General features: G+C 39.4%; 2 protein-coding genes across 3 annotated transcripts in view; one reads left to right on the forward strand and one right to left on the reverse strand.

Moving 5' to 3' along the window:
• Positions 1-14448, forward strand: part of CMSS1 (cms1 ribosomal small subunit homolog) — a 222830-nt gene that overhangs the window by 93352 nt on the left and 115030 nt on the right. The gene's annotated exons all lie outside the window — the stretch shown is intronic.
• Positions 1-14448, reverse strand: part of FILIP1L (filamin A interacting protein 1 like) — a 188009-nt gene that overhangs the window by 91060 nt on the left and 82501 nt on the right. For both annotated transcript variants that reach the window (XM_026793563.2, XM_074536090.1), the window contains exon 3: positions 10706-10791. The gene's annotated coding sequence lies outside the window, so the exon portion shown is untranslated. The remainder of the gene's footprint in view (positions 1-10705; positions 10792-14448) is intronic.

A 14448-nucleotide genomic window follows, 5' to 3' on the forward strand; every position in this document is an offset into this window, starting at 1 on the left:
TCAAAACTCCTTTTTTGATAGGAACATGTATTTTTGCTTTTTCTTGCTTTGGAGTATTTTTCTTTTGTTTTCTCTATATTTTTATTCTTTCTTTTTGTTCTTATTAACATCCTATTAACATCTAACCTGTTGATCTTATGGCAGCAGGATATTTTAAGTTATCTACTGCATGTTCACCTCCACACAAATGAACACATAGGAAATGTGAGCTTCCTTATAGATTCCTAAGTCAGCTTTATCATTATTAATTTTTATTTTTTAAAGAATTTTTTTCATTAAAATGTAGTATTAACTTAAATAAGTGAAAGTAACATTATAGTGATGGCTTATATTTTTCTATACTACTCATATTAATTAGTGACTGTGCCTGTATGTGTCTGATGGGAAAATGTGAAAAGCACAGAATTTTAAAAGAAACTGTACACAGTGAAACTAGATTTTGTATGTTTTCACATTATGTATTTTACTAGCCATGACGCTCATTATTTATTATAATGCCTCACAGTATTCCCATAGGAATATGCCCTGCTCTGATGATGCAACTTTGGAAAATGCAATGAAAACACACTGGGAACCTCAGCTTTCTAATAGCAAGTTTCTTGTGAGCAGTGAAGTTAAAATGCCTCCTCCCAGTAAAAAGGAAGTAGGGCAGAGGTCAGTGAGCCAGGTAAATGTCCCTCCTCTCTGTCACTTGCTGTGCTTTCTTCTTATTTTTCCCCCATACTGGCCGTTTGGTCTTTAGGCCATCACCTGTGTTTTAATGTAGGGCAGGTAGAGAAAAAGCCCTGTCCTCTTTTCATTGCTGCACAAGCACCCACAGTTTTGCCACAGGAGGTGCACACAAAAAGGCAAAAGTTGTTGATTTGTTCTGCAGCTCTGGCTCCATCCTGGTTTTGATGATAGTGTAGCTGAGTCCTTGGGGAAGGGCCAGGTGTGTGGTGTAGAGCACATACTGTGGTTTGTTCCTCTCTTTGTTTTTCCACTTGCTCAAATAAAATGTGTCTCTGGCCAGCTGCTAGCCCAGTGGCCAGTGAGAGTGCAGGAAACAGATCTTGCAGATCTAAATGAGAGCATCTATGACCATTTTGCAAAGTCTGATGTTCAGAGAGGTCTGAAAGGAACACCAAGGTCTGGATGCCTTCTTCCTCATCCCCAGCCCTCTAAAGGCCTCTCTGGAAAGCCCACTTGAAACATCTGCTTATTCTAGTGGAAGAATGGTACATAAAATAAAAGCACAATCTTTGTATTGCCCAGCTTAACCGCTGGGCACCAGTTATCCTACATTTTGGTGTGGCTTTGTTACATGTGTGTTGGTGCTGGAGATGTGCAGAAAGCTTGTTCACCAGCCCCTGATGGCCAGTGACAAACAGCGTGGAGCAAGGTGGGACCTGGGGGACACAGCAGGGACCCTCCTCCTGCCTGCAATTATTAACAACTCTGGGGAAGGAACTGCTCCATGAGCAGCAGTTACCATAAGTGGGGTGATCTGCCAGGACAACCCTGTTGAAATTGCTTTTTTGGTCTTGGAGGCAATTAGGGTACATTTCTGCTGGTGTTTTCTTGGCAGCTGAGGAGAAGTCTACAGTTTTTTAGGTGTGTTGAGGAGGGCATGAACAGGTGACTCCAAATGTTTGCATTTAACATGCAAGTCCTTCCTGATGAAGCAGTGAGTCATATCCTGCAGGCACAGATCCTTAACTTGCTGCTTAGCAAGACTTCACCAAAATTATTTTATCAGAAGCTTAATATTTAGCTCCTGAGAGCACCGTGCCTCTTCTGCACATAAATAATGCTAATTTGTTATACATTAAACCAGTGGGATAATGTCACTTCTGAGAGTGCCTGTGCACCTCATCATCTGAACATTCAGACATCTCTCCTACAGATATAGTACATATACATATATGGAAAAGATACTGACTTGTAAGAAACTTCTGACTTGTAAGTTTGTTTGTGAACATCTGCTTTGTGTGAAAAAAGATGATCAATTCTGTAGTGGACACCCCTTCCCCCTTTTGATTACTGGGTGGTTAAAGAGTCATTTTAATGCACATTTTCATGTATTTGTCCATATATTTCCATGCATTAATAGTATAGATGCTCTTTCTCTAAGAGGATAATTTTTCATTATGCTCTGTTCAAATCAGTTCTGTTTGAGTGAATAAATATTTAGAAAGTGTTAACAGTAGAGTGGATTTACCTTGATTAAGATGACACACAGCTTTGAGTATCTAAATGTTCTTGTATGTGCAAGCAGTTCCATTTGAGGGACAACCACAGATCCTAGTACTTCTCTGACATCAAAATTCAAGTTAATTTTCCAGAGGTAAAGTAAAGGTACGGCTTTTAAGGCAAAGGCCAGAGAATCTGTCTTGTATCATTTAATACCAAATATCCAGTAAAAATCAGAGTGCACATGGTGGGATTCTGCAAGTTTTCCTGGTGCTGATGGGCCCAATAAAGTCTGTGGGGCTGCATGTGTAAGATTGGATTACAGGGTTAGGGACTGTATTTTGTGCTCTTATAACTCTCAGTACATGTATTTTGCTTTAAGTATAGTCTGGACAGTCTCAAAATGTAGCTTTTTAAAGGTCTCTTGTTAACACAAACATATAAATTAAAGAAACAAGTGTAGAAATAGTAAGATGTTTGACTTAAGTTTTGGTCACGTTCTTGTCATAGAGCCTTAAAAAAAGAAGAAAACTAGGAAAAAAACCACCAAAACACAGCCACACACACCCCATGAACCAAGGAAAAAACCCACCAAAGAACTACCACCACCACAATAAAAAAAAAAACAAACAAACCAACCCCTTAACAACCAGCAAACCATAGAATTTACTGGAATAAGAGAGGGGAAGCTATATTCATAACTGAGAAGTAAACTGTCTGTCTGGTTCGGTTTTTAGGGATAGAGTTGAAGGAAAAATGCAGAAGAAATGCCTATATATGATAAATATGGTGTAGATTGTGGCTTTTAACACCAGCCTTAATAATGTCAGGAATACTGTTCATCGTCATTTTCTGTTTTTGCATGAGCTTAAGACAAATTATGTAGGTTTATCCTCAGAGTATTTACATAGTGAGATTGTTTAGGTCATAGTTTCAGCTTTGTGCAAATTAGAGCTGTTGAAACTTACCCATCTCTTAAACATTAGTGATTTGTTTAAAATTAATGTGGTGACAGACAAAGGCTTCAACAGTAAATACTGGTGCTTCTTGTTTCTGGAAACAGAATTAAATTGGAATCAGTTGCTCTCCTATGAGTTAAGTAAAACCCAGTCTTTTTGGGATAAAATGAAAGTAGCCTTTTGCAAATGTACATTCTAGATTTAGTTTTGCATTATTTGAACATGATGTATACAGCTCCTTAATGTCCTGCTAGGTCCTAGATAGGGTTCCCAAATGCCACTGAAAAAATTGACAAGAGTGATCATTCAGAAACCTGATCATCTTCACCTTACTGTATCTTCATTGTGCCTTTCAAAATGAAGTTGTTGCTAAGGAGATATTGCAATGCACTGCATTTCTCTGGGATCTGAACAGTGAATAAGCCTTATAGCAAATTCTTGTTCTTGTGTTCTTGCAATGTCTGTTAAGCCAGTGTTATCCCAACTGATATCCTTTGTGTTTTGCGATCAAAAGAGTTTGTCAGAGATGTGGGGCTTGAAGATGCAATTCAGTGTAGCAAGCAGAACTTGATCCTAAATGATTACCATTGTTCAGGGCCTGTAAAAATAGTTTAAGGGTTAGTCACTACTGCAGTAATAAATGTAGTGAGCAAACTTTGAAAAAAATATTAAGATCAGTATCCCACGAAGCTCTACAGGCCACCTGTGCAAGACGTAACCCTGTGGAGATTTAAGGCTGCCTTCCCAAAGGGCCTGTAGGACACTTGTAAGGCACAGCTTTGTGGAATTTGCAGCTGCATGGATAGGCATGGACCCTGATCATCTGCTCCCTGGCCTGGCAGGTCCAGCAAAGGCAGCTTTTGGTCACTGTCCAGCTGCTGGAGCAGCGGTGTTTGCCAGGGGTCCCTCGGGTTCCTGGTGTGCTCCTGCCCCAGCTGCCTCCAGGTTTGCTGCTGTGCCCACAGAGCTCTCTGCACCTGGGCACTGGGGACAGCAGTGTGGCTGGGGAGCATGAAGGGACAGAAGGGAGGGAGGGAGGAAAGAAGCTCTTGACAAAACACATCTGACAATTTTGGGGGAGTGGCCATGTCATCAATGTTGGAGTGTCATTGTTATGGTTGTGTCTGGGAAGTTGTGCATGCAGGGTGAACTGGATGGAGCATCTGGAAAGCTGTGAATAACTCTGTGCCCTGTTGTGGGACACAAATAAAGCTCATATGAATTTACATATGTATTTTACATATATATATTTACATATGTAACATTGCCTGTCTCTAAAACTCTCTAGGCATACATGTTCTCAAACTCACTCCACTGTGAGGAAGTATAATGGCTGAGACTGTGATGCCTTGTGAAAAAATGATGATTCTGTGTCCACAATCAGATCACTTAATAGAAATGCTTCTGCAGGAAGGTTTTTCACACTGGCTTTGCATATATACCTAGCCCTATCTGGCTGTAGGTGGTGAAGGGATGGAGTTGGTGTTCAGAGGGCACTTCCACAATTCCAAAGGTGGAGTCCCACTTGGGAGAAGCCCCGATTTCTTGATGAGGTGTAGCAGCAGATTGGTTGGTTAGGTACCTAAACTCTGAAGTATGAAAGCTTCTTTCCTTCCCTGTTTTGCACTCTTCCTCCTCAAAAGAATCAGTGTTGCTTCTCAGAATTCTTGAGCTTCTTGTTCAGTGCAACATACCAGAGTTTGCCTTGCTTAAGAATTGTCAGAATTGTAGCAGGAAAATTGTGAAAATAGATGGCTTATCAGCCTATTTAATTAGGTACTTCTGTCTCTAAGAAAAAGTCCTGAGGCAACTGATAGCAACCGATACTCAGCAAAGAGGGCTTGTGGGGGATTCATTGTCATTGTTTTGGGGTACTTCAACTTAGTCTCTAGCAATGCTCAGAAACCAGAGAGCTTTAACACAGCAGGTAAGCTAAACCAGAAGGCATCATTATGCCTTTGTGCAAACATATTTTGATATGGGATGCAGTTGATTCCCTATCTTCACAAAATGTAAAGTTGCACCAGACTACCTATGCTCTTATATCCTGTGACAAGCAGACCGTGACTGCTCAAATAGGAAAGGAAATGTTCAAGAGACGTGTGATTTAGGGCTCAGACGTGCTGAGCAGTATCCAAGAAGTAAATGGAAATAGTTACTTGCTTATAGGAGGATGATGGGGGACACTCAGTTTGCCGCAGAATTGAAACAAAGTGAAATCTTTGGTGTACAGGATGTATCTAAACCCCTGAGGTGAGTCCCACAGGATACAGCAAGGGTGTCAGTGCTTTCATTGAGGAGATCTACAGAAGGACAATTTAGTTGTGGCAGTTCAGAAAGATGTTCTGAAGGCAGCTTAAATCCTTAAGTGACAGCTGAGAGCATGCTAGGAGAAGGATCACTCTCATTGCTGTCTTTCTGCAAACATCTGCTTTTGGCCACTGTCAGAAAGGTTCTTGAGCTAGATAATCCTCTGGCTTTCCTGATGCATTTTTCCTGTAGCACAGGTAAGACTTCAGACTATTAGTTCTCCAGTACCTTTTAAAGCTAGGAAGAGAAATACATTTTGTAGCAATCCACTAATTACATGCACTAGGGAGTCAGGCTAACTTTGCCCATGCAATGCTTTATGCATTAGGAGTTAACTGCTGTCACGAGTCGTTATTTCCATTGAGAACAGTGATTCATCTTTCCATGAGTACTCAACAGATGTCTCAGTGGGAATGAAATTTTAACTCATGTCACCATTCTGTAGGAGAAAATACATATAGGAACAGGACATTGTGTTTGGGTACATGTGTTTTCTGTTGAACTGGGTTGTGTAAGAACTTCTATCTCAAGTGTTTTGAGCAAATTTAGTATTTATTTGACCATGATTAGCTTCAGAATGGTAGTTGTGGAGGAGAAGGCTTGCTCTTATGGGCAGTGCAGCCCCTCAAATGTGCCTCAGTCCTGATTAGAAAACCCAGATTTTAGCTGCTCTAACAGCTACTGGGGATGGCTTTCCAATCAATGTTTTACCTGACATACGTTTCTGCTCTATGCCTTTCAACTGTCTGGTGGAAATTTGTCTTTTCTTTTATTGCTCATCAAAATGGTCTATTAGAGATGTTACTTACATTGGAAGAGCCTCTTGGGTAAGAGCTACCCATACTAGATATGCCTTCTGCACTACTGTAACTGTGAAAATTTGGAAAGAATAACCATCTGGAGAACAGAATTTCAGGATCTATGAGTCCAACATATCACAAGTTACCTTGCACTTCATTTGTGTCCCTGTGTTGAAATTTTTGTTTTTATTTTTTGCTTCAGCTGTCTTTTTAATAGTCCATATACAAACTTAGTAGGGGAGTTAGATGGAATTTGAAAAAATCTGAATTCAAATGTCACTGTTTTACAAAGAAAAGAAATATGCTACTGAACAGCATCTGTATTAAGTTGGGGTAACTGTACATATTTTCAAGTATTGTGTTTTTTGTGAAGAGATGTCTATGAAGGTTAAATCAAAAGGCAGCTTTTTGAGAAGGCTTTGAGACTGTGCACCATGACAGGACACAGGACTTTGATCTGTTTAGTTTTAAGGACTTTGTCACAGTATTTGTCCCAAATCCTAGTCTTCAGGAGCCAAGACATTGACATCCTTAGGAGAATCACTCTTGCAAGTGCAGAGTCCTAAGCTTTGTGCAACCACAGAAGTCAGAGGAACACTGTGAGAATGTTATCAATAATTTTTTTCTTTTGGTGCTTCCTGCAGCACACTATGGTTTAGACAATGATTGTGGTAAGAGGCTTTTAAATTGATGTAAAGACCAAGTTGATTTGACATGTTTTTTAATCAAGTGTTTATTAGTTGAAATAATCTTGGGTGTGTTTTGGCATAGTTTAAGTTTGAGTGGGAAATTGAATCATTGTCAGGAGTCTGTGTATCTTTGAGCATGTTAAGCTGAAGTTACCAAATAGAACTGTGGGAGGCTTTTGGCTTGTGCTTAGTGAGTATAAACCAAAGCTCCTACCTTGCTGCCTCAAGAGCCACAAAAATGTTAATAAAAGTCAGAGATGCAAGAAAAAAATGTATTCCATATAGCCTGTCTACTTGCCAGTACTAGCTTTTCCCTTAAGTTACTTTCCACTATTTTGTTCCATCTAGTTTAAGGTATTACAAGGGATGAGACTTCCTCTGCAGTCCTGTGGAAATTATTTCACAGTCCTCATAAGACTTTGTGATTTTTTTTTTCCTTATTTATATTTCCTGGTTATTATATTTGCAGAGCAGAATCCACACCAAACTGTCAGGGGTTGTTTTCCTGTTAGTTTTGGCAAAATCATTCAAGCTTCCTTCTTGCTCCTGTCTGCTTTTGTTGAACTGAATGAACCAGTGAACATTCTCATGCCTCAAACTACGAGGATAGTTTTTTGGGATAGGTGATAATTTGCTGTGGGCTGCTGTGAACGTTTAAAATCAACCTGCATGTATCAGGTAAAGCAGCTGGAGCTCTCAGAGGTTCTTTTTTTGCATTTTCTTTTGTTTCTCTCAGGTGTTCACACAAAGCCTTCCTAACTGGTTTCCCACGTTCTCCTCACCTCCACCCCTCTCCCCTTTAACACTAGGGTACTTGTGCATAAGCCTCACTATAGGATTATGGACTGGCCAATTAGAGGCAGTTAAAGCTGCACTAAGATGAAGTCAATGATTTTTCAGTAAGCAAAAGCTAAAATTAATCATGTAACCTGCCTGTAAGATTGGACTGTGGACTATTTCATCAAAGATAATTTGTCCCCAAAGAACATGTTGCTTGTGTTTGGACTGTTGGGTACCCAAGACAAATTAATTTGAATTGTTGTATGAGTCTCAAGGAACATGTGAGCTTTTGCAATTGTTTCAAACCCCAAAATATTTCTGGTCTATTATAATTCCATTTGTTCTTTCTGTTTTATCTCTCAATTATATATAATAAAATTAAATACATATTTACTCTGATTATTGTAACTAAATTCATCAGGAACTGTTGTGATAGGACAAGGAACATTCATTTGAATGTTATTTGCTTCCTAAGCATTTGTACATTTAGAGCCAAGTGAATTTTATTTTTTGGAAATTGCTTACTTTTTCATTCTTTGTTTTTCTTGGTTTGCTGAGCTATTTTCTTGTGTGTTGACTTGCTTCTCAGCTTTTAACTCGAGCTGCTGTACACAACAAGGTGCACAGTGGCAGCTGCTTCTTGAGAAGTTGCCATTTGGAAGGCAGCATGGAGGTTGTCCTGCAGACCTGCCCACACATGTACCACATGTGGGTACGCCCTGCCTCAGGTGGGAACAGAGGCTGCCAGAGGCACACAGAGACTTTGGTAACACAGAATCAGTTTTGTGAAAGATTTGCTTTTAAATCTTTTTCTCCCCCCAAGTCGAGTTTGTAACTTTCTTAGATGAGTTGTAAATTCTGAAGTGTTTCACAGTCTGATAATAGATGAGCTGTGTCATGTGCTGCCAAAACCCTGCAAAGTGTGAGCAGTATGGAGCTAGGGAGGAATGCTGATCTTTTAAAATTATGCTAGCTTTAATATTGTAACTAAATTATGGTTTAAATCACAAAGTCATCACAGTATTATTGGAAAAAAGATGCAAACTAGGATCACTCACATAAAGGGGAGAGATGTGTGCAACACCTGTAAACACAGTGAAAAAGGAAAGTAAGATGCTTTGGGTGTCTCTCTTATCAAGATATTTGTGCTGCATGATCACAGTCTCACACCAATCTTATAGTGGAGCATTTTTACACTTACTCTGCACTCCTAGTGGCTGTTCCCTCTGAGCCTTTTCTGGTGCCTGAATTGGAGAGATTGTGATGTAGAGCTGTTCTCATCTCCTCCACAGCTCTAACACAATGTGTGGAAAAGCAACAAAGCAGAGAAACTTGGGTTTGGTGACACGACAAGTTTGGATCATCTTAAAGCTGCTCCAAGGGAAGCCCTGGCCAGTGCAGCTCAGGAAACTGATAGCAAGTAAATGTACTTGAGTGGAACTTAAAAATAATTAAACACATTAACTTTTATACAAGTAAAGTTTGTATGCCAGATACAATACTGTATCTTTGTGGCTCTGTCTGCCCTCCCACAGCCAGTGGAACCATGGGTGCAGATTTTGGCTTGTTTAATGGAAATATGGGCATGATTGATACAGATCAAATCAATTCTTGCTACTGAGAGATTAATTCATGCACTGAGCTTATCCTAGTGATTGTGTGAATGCTGCTTCCTATACAAATTTAAAAGGTTTCTGACAGCCAGCCTGACCTGAGACACCTAGTTTTAAAACATCGGGAAGTTTTGTGAAAGTACTGGGCATGGAAGTTTGTTGGGTAACCCTATAACTAAGTTCTGTGCAAATTCAGAGTTCTCTTTGCTGCTTATACAATTTTAGTGCAGCTTTATTGGTGCTGCTGAGCAAATGTACAGTTTTATTTGTTGAGAGCCAGACAAGTGGCTCTCTGTGGGAGAATGCTGATAAACCTGACTATTTTAAACCTGGGTGTCTCTCTGCTGTTTTTCAAACTCAGTATGTCTCTTCCTTCTGTATATATCATGTTGTCTTGCCTCCCCATCCCTGGCTGCCACAAAGGTGGTAACACTTCTTAAGTTCTCATCCCTCCTCATGATCTTGCTTGTTTTTGCTCACCTAAAAAGTTCAGTCTTTTACTTCCCTCCGTTAAACTCTTTGAGACTATTCAGCACCCTGAAAAGTCATTATTCTTCCAGTGTTCCTACAAGACTTCACTGTCTGTTTTGGTGAGGCAGTTAAGGAGTTAAAAGCTTGTGGAGTTTCAAAGAGATGCCGGACAGCTGCTGTAAAGTATTGCTGCAAATCCTAGCTGACCTCATTCTTGTCAGACAACAGCGATAATATCCAAAAACGGGTGCAAGACAGGAAGTGTTTCAGGAAGGTGTGTGTTTCATGCAAAGACATCAGAAATGTGCTTTCTCCTGGGGCCACTTACCATAAGATCCATATTAATTTAAATGAAACAGTGAAATTCCAGGCTATGTTTACAGAAACATCATTTCAGTCCAGAAAAAACATTGCCTGTTGCTCTAATGTACAGATGGCAAAAGCAATTGTGGTAACCACTTGTATGTATTTAATATAATGATATTGCTGCCTCTATGGGGGCTAATAATTTTTGTTACTTTTATTTACTATTTTAAGGGGTATCTTTGACTTGAAAAAGTGGAAAAGGAGGAATACAAGTCTACTTACACTTTCTAATTTACTTTACGCTCAAAGACTGATTTGATATCTAATGTGCTTTTCACTAATTGAATCAACTGAGTTCCTTAGTAAGCAGAACAAAATCTCATTTTCCCCCTAATGCATTCTCTGATCTATAATTTAAAAGAATTAGCTTTTAAAAGATTTAGCATTTTTCACCAGTCAGTCTACCAAGTTACCTGCAAAAAGTATATACAGGTTCTTACTATTTTCATTGTACTGAATAGTTCAGACATGAGAGAGAGCTTGTATTTTATTTATATTTTTCAGAAGTACCCACATAAAAGCATGCAAATAAAAATGAATCCTACCAGTTCAGAGCTCTTCTGCTGATAGGGATATTTTCCCTAAATTTCCTCTTAGTTGTCTCCAGAATTGTGCCTCTTATAGTAAGAATCTGCAGTAAAAATCAAACATAAATGATTATTTTTTAACAAGCATAACTAAATACTGCTTGAGAGGTTTTTTCTTTAGATTGCAGAAGTTCTTATTTTAGCATTAGCTTGATAAATTTTTATAAAATAATTTATTAAGAGTTGGACTTGATCCTGTAAAGATTCTACCATTTAAAATGTTGCACATGAATAATATGATTAACTGAAATGAAGTCCAGCAGATGCCTGTAGGAATATTAAAATAAAGCACTACTATTTAGCCTCAGCTCTTTGTTTCATTGAAAAACTTGTTTTCTTCTGTACTTTTCTCCTATATTCTTCTATAGTTTAAAAAAATATTAATTTATGTTGGTAGGGAGTGAACAAATTCAAGCTGCTGGAACTCACGTAGTAATTTCCTCTTTGGGAATTGGCCTGTTTGTGAAGCTGGGTCACTGACCTTGAAGGGCCCTTTGAAAAGTGCAGCTCATGGGCAGGGACTATGGGGATGCTGAATGGTAAAATAGCAGAGGTTGGGATTTTTTATAGAGATGTGACCTGGGACCTCAGGTGAGGTGCATGAGGAGATAAAGGCAGGCTGGGGGATGGAAGACCTGAGTGCAAACCTCAGCCCTGCTGCACGCTGAGGAATGAAACAAGAGTGATCTGTGTTTTTAGAAAATGATCCAAGGATGTAACAGAAAAGAAAGGGAAGGAAAATGGGATCATTTAGATACACGAAGACATTTTTTTTGTTGTTTGCTGGTATCAGCTCATTTGATATACACACACAGTTGTTTCAAACTGAATTATATTTTAGATTTGTCTGCTGTTCCTGGAAGTTATTGCCAGGAGTGAAAAACCGCATAAGACATTTCTAGTATTAAACCATCTATTACTGATGGGTAATGACAGAGTAGAGGGAGAAGGCACCAGTTAGTCTGGGTTAGCTCATGTGCTCTGGATAACTCTTCCTTGAACGCTTAGATTTCTAAAGTTCTGCTAGGCTATGTTGATTTCCCACTGCTTTCTGGATGTGGTGAATTGTCTCCATGTCAATGTCAGCTAATCTCAAGTATTCCCATGATTGTCTGCCTCAAACTTTTTCAGGTAATGTTCCATTTGATCACTTTTCTCTTGGCTATTTTAATAAGATAACAAATACCAGAAAGGCTGCAATAACACCTTTTAACAAAAGAAACATGTTTGAGTTTTTAAAATTACAGATGCCCTGCATTGTCACTTAGATTTTATTTGTTTTTGCTTTGAAATGCTAGAGGCACAACATTTTAGATCTATAGTGGCTTTCTTGTTTAAATTCTGATTTTTGATAGTGAAGCAGGGAATTAATTCTCAAAGTCAAAAGGGAGAAAGTTTTTGTAATTACCAAACAGTTACAGATTCAGGCACAGGAGGGAGATAAAACCAGAATCCTGTTTTATTAATTGTTTGTTAAAAGAAAAAAAATTTTATGAGATGCATCGCAAATGTTCACCTTACAAAATTATATAGCAATGCAAAATATGAGAAATTGTGTTAGTCCATCAGTCTGTCCCCTTGGCTTTTCAAGAAGGAACCACAAGGAACTTAAATAGCATGCTTTCTTGTAACAGTGATGTAAAAAGATGTTATTTAAAGTTTTTGTGTTTGGTTGTTTTGTATTTTTCTTCAAAGTGTATTGGGTTGGTTTTGACCAGTAAATGTGGATTTTGTTTCTGTTCAGTCCTTATTCCAGTCAGTTCTGTGACTGCCCCTTTTTGATCTCAGTGAATTCTGATCTTTCTCCTGCATCTTTAGACATGCACCTGAAGCATTTGTCTCTTCATCAAATGTATAGAAGAATTTGGCACTTGTCTTAGTATTCTGAAATAAACTAAAACCAGGCTGTTGTGGTTGTCCTCATCAAAGAGTCTTCCATGGCATACACAGGACATCAAAGAATATATTTGCTTACTGCTTAGAAAACTCTGTTTAAAAATCTGCAGATTTGTTGGTGAAAACAAATTTCTGATTTCTGAATTTATTTGGTAGGGTTTTTTAAAAATCCAAGCAATTGAGTTTTTTTGTTAAATTAATGTTTTATCCTTTGTGCTACTGAGCTTTTAAAGTTGGATAATTGAAATAAGGCCTGGCCTAGACGAGTTAAAGGTGTCAATTTTGTGAGTAGCTACCTGTGAAATGTAGAAATGCTCAAAATCACAACACCCTGCTCTCTCTTGTGTGACTTGGAATGATACCTACATATGAATTAATAACCAAAAGGAAATATTTAAGTATTCATAGGGTGCATGAAAGTTCCGATAGTGGCATGGGTAGGTAGCGTTTCCAAAGAGCAAGGCTGTGGTTTAGGGTGGTTATAGACATGCCTTCCTTGAAAGAATGGGATAAAATACATAAATCACTGCACTGTTGTCACCTCTCTCCACGCTTACAGCCTATTGATGTACTTTTTGAGTGGCAGTTGCACAAACCCTCTTGACCATTTTCTTACAGAATTCTTACAGTCTCTCCAAGGAAACAGTTTGCTTTGCACCTGTGGCAGCTTGGTAGGAGTTGTGTGTGCTCTGCTTTGACTCTGCCCTGCTTTCAGAGGGTGCCATTTGACTCTCCTGAGCCTGTTTCTGCTCTGCTGAAGGGGACAGTGATGCTGCCCTGTTTTGGTAAGGCATCCTTCTGATCAAGAGGTGAAAGACCAGATAGAGCCTTCTTTTTACTGATCCCAGGAGAGCTTGAATACAAACTGCATGAAGGTCTGCAGTCTCTGAAGGAGATTTAAGGAAATCCTGCTGGGATTTAATTCTGTGTCTGAGTCATTTGAGCTTGTTTTTTGACCCATTAATAAACCCTTGTCACACTACTGCTGCTGCCTTTTGTTCCAGTCATTACATTCCTCTGGAGTCTCTGTAGCCATTGTCTGCTTTGTTTCTTTGGTTTTGTTTTTCTTCACTAGGAATAGATTTTTAAGTTGGCAGAAGGCATAAAATTTGGTTCCCACCGCCAGAAAACTCGGTGTGTTTGCAAGGGGTGTATAATGACCGTGCAAGTTACACCTTTGGCAAAGTGCAGCTCCCTTCTCCCTTCAGTGGGTGCGCAGCCTGAGTGGGCAGTGAGTGCTCCTCCTCCTTGCCATACTGGCAAAAGAAGCAGTGCCGCAGAGGAGGGTATAGGAGAAGCCTCTGAGGACCCAGATATGTGCTGTGGGATATTCAACACTTTCAGCAGAAAGCTCTTCTCACCCTTTTGTGCGTGCGTGGAGGCACACACAGGCTCTCCCCATGGGATAGATACCTATCGTGTTTGAAAGAGCCTCTGTGGGCTTTGGCTCTCTGTTGAGTGTGTGTGGGCCATTTAGAACAGACAGCTTTCTCAGAGGGCATGAAGGTCAGTTTGAAATTTTTAGGTGTACTATGTAACGCAGTCTGCTGTTGGCAGATTTGGAAGATACCCGTGAAATCTTTGTCAAGGAAGAGGCCTTTTGTTTCCAAGAGAAAGTTTTGGATGCAGAGTGGGAAGAGGAGTATTTGCTAGATATGTCTGAAATATGTTTGTTTTGAAAGCCACTATTGAATTAGGTGTAAACTTTGAGCCTGGTTTATATTCCTCAGGGCAGGGGAAGATGGAATCTGTTGTTTATCTGAGTGCAGGTTTTCCCTAGGGTGCTTATATACACTACAGAATAT

Source organism: Zonotrichia albicollis, chromosome 2 (genome assembly GCF_047830755.1).
Source record: "Zonotrichia albicollis isolate bZonAlb1 chromosome 2, bZonAlb1.hap1, whole genome shotgun sequence".
NCBI lineage: Eukaryota > Metazoa > Chordata > Aves > Passeriformes > Passerellidae > Zonotrichia > Zonotrichia albicollis.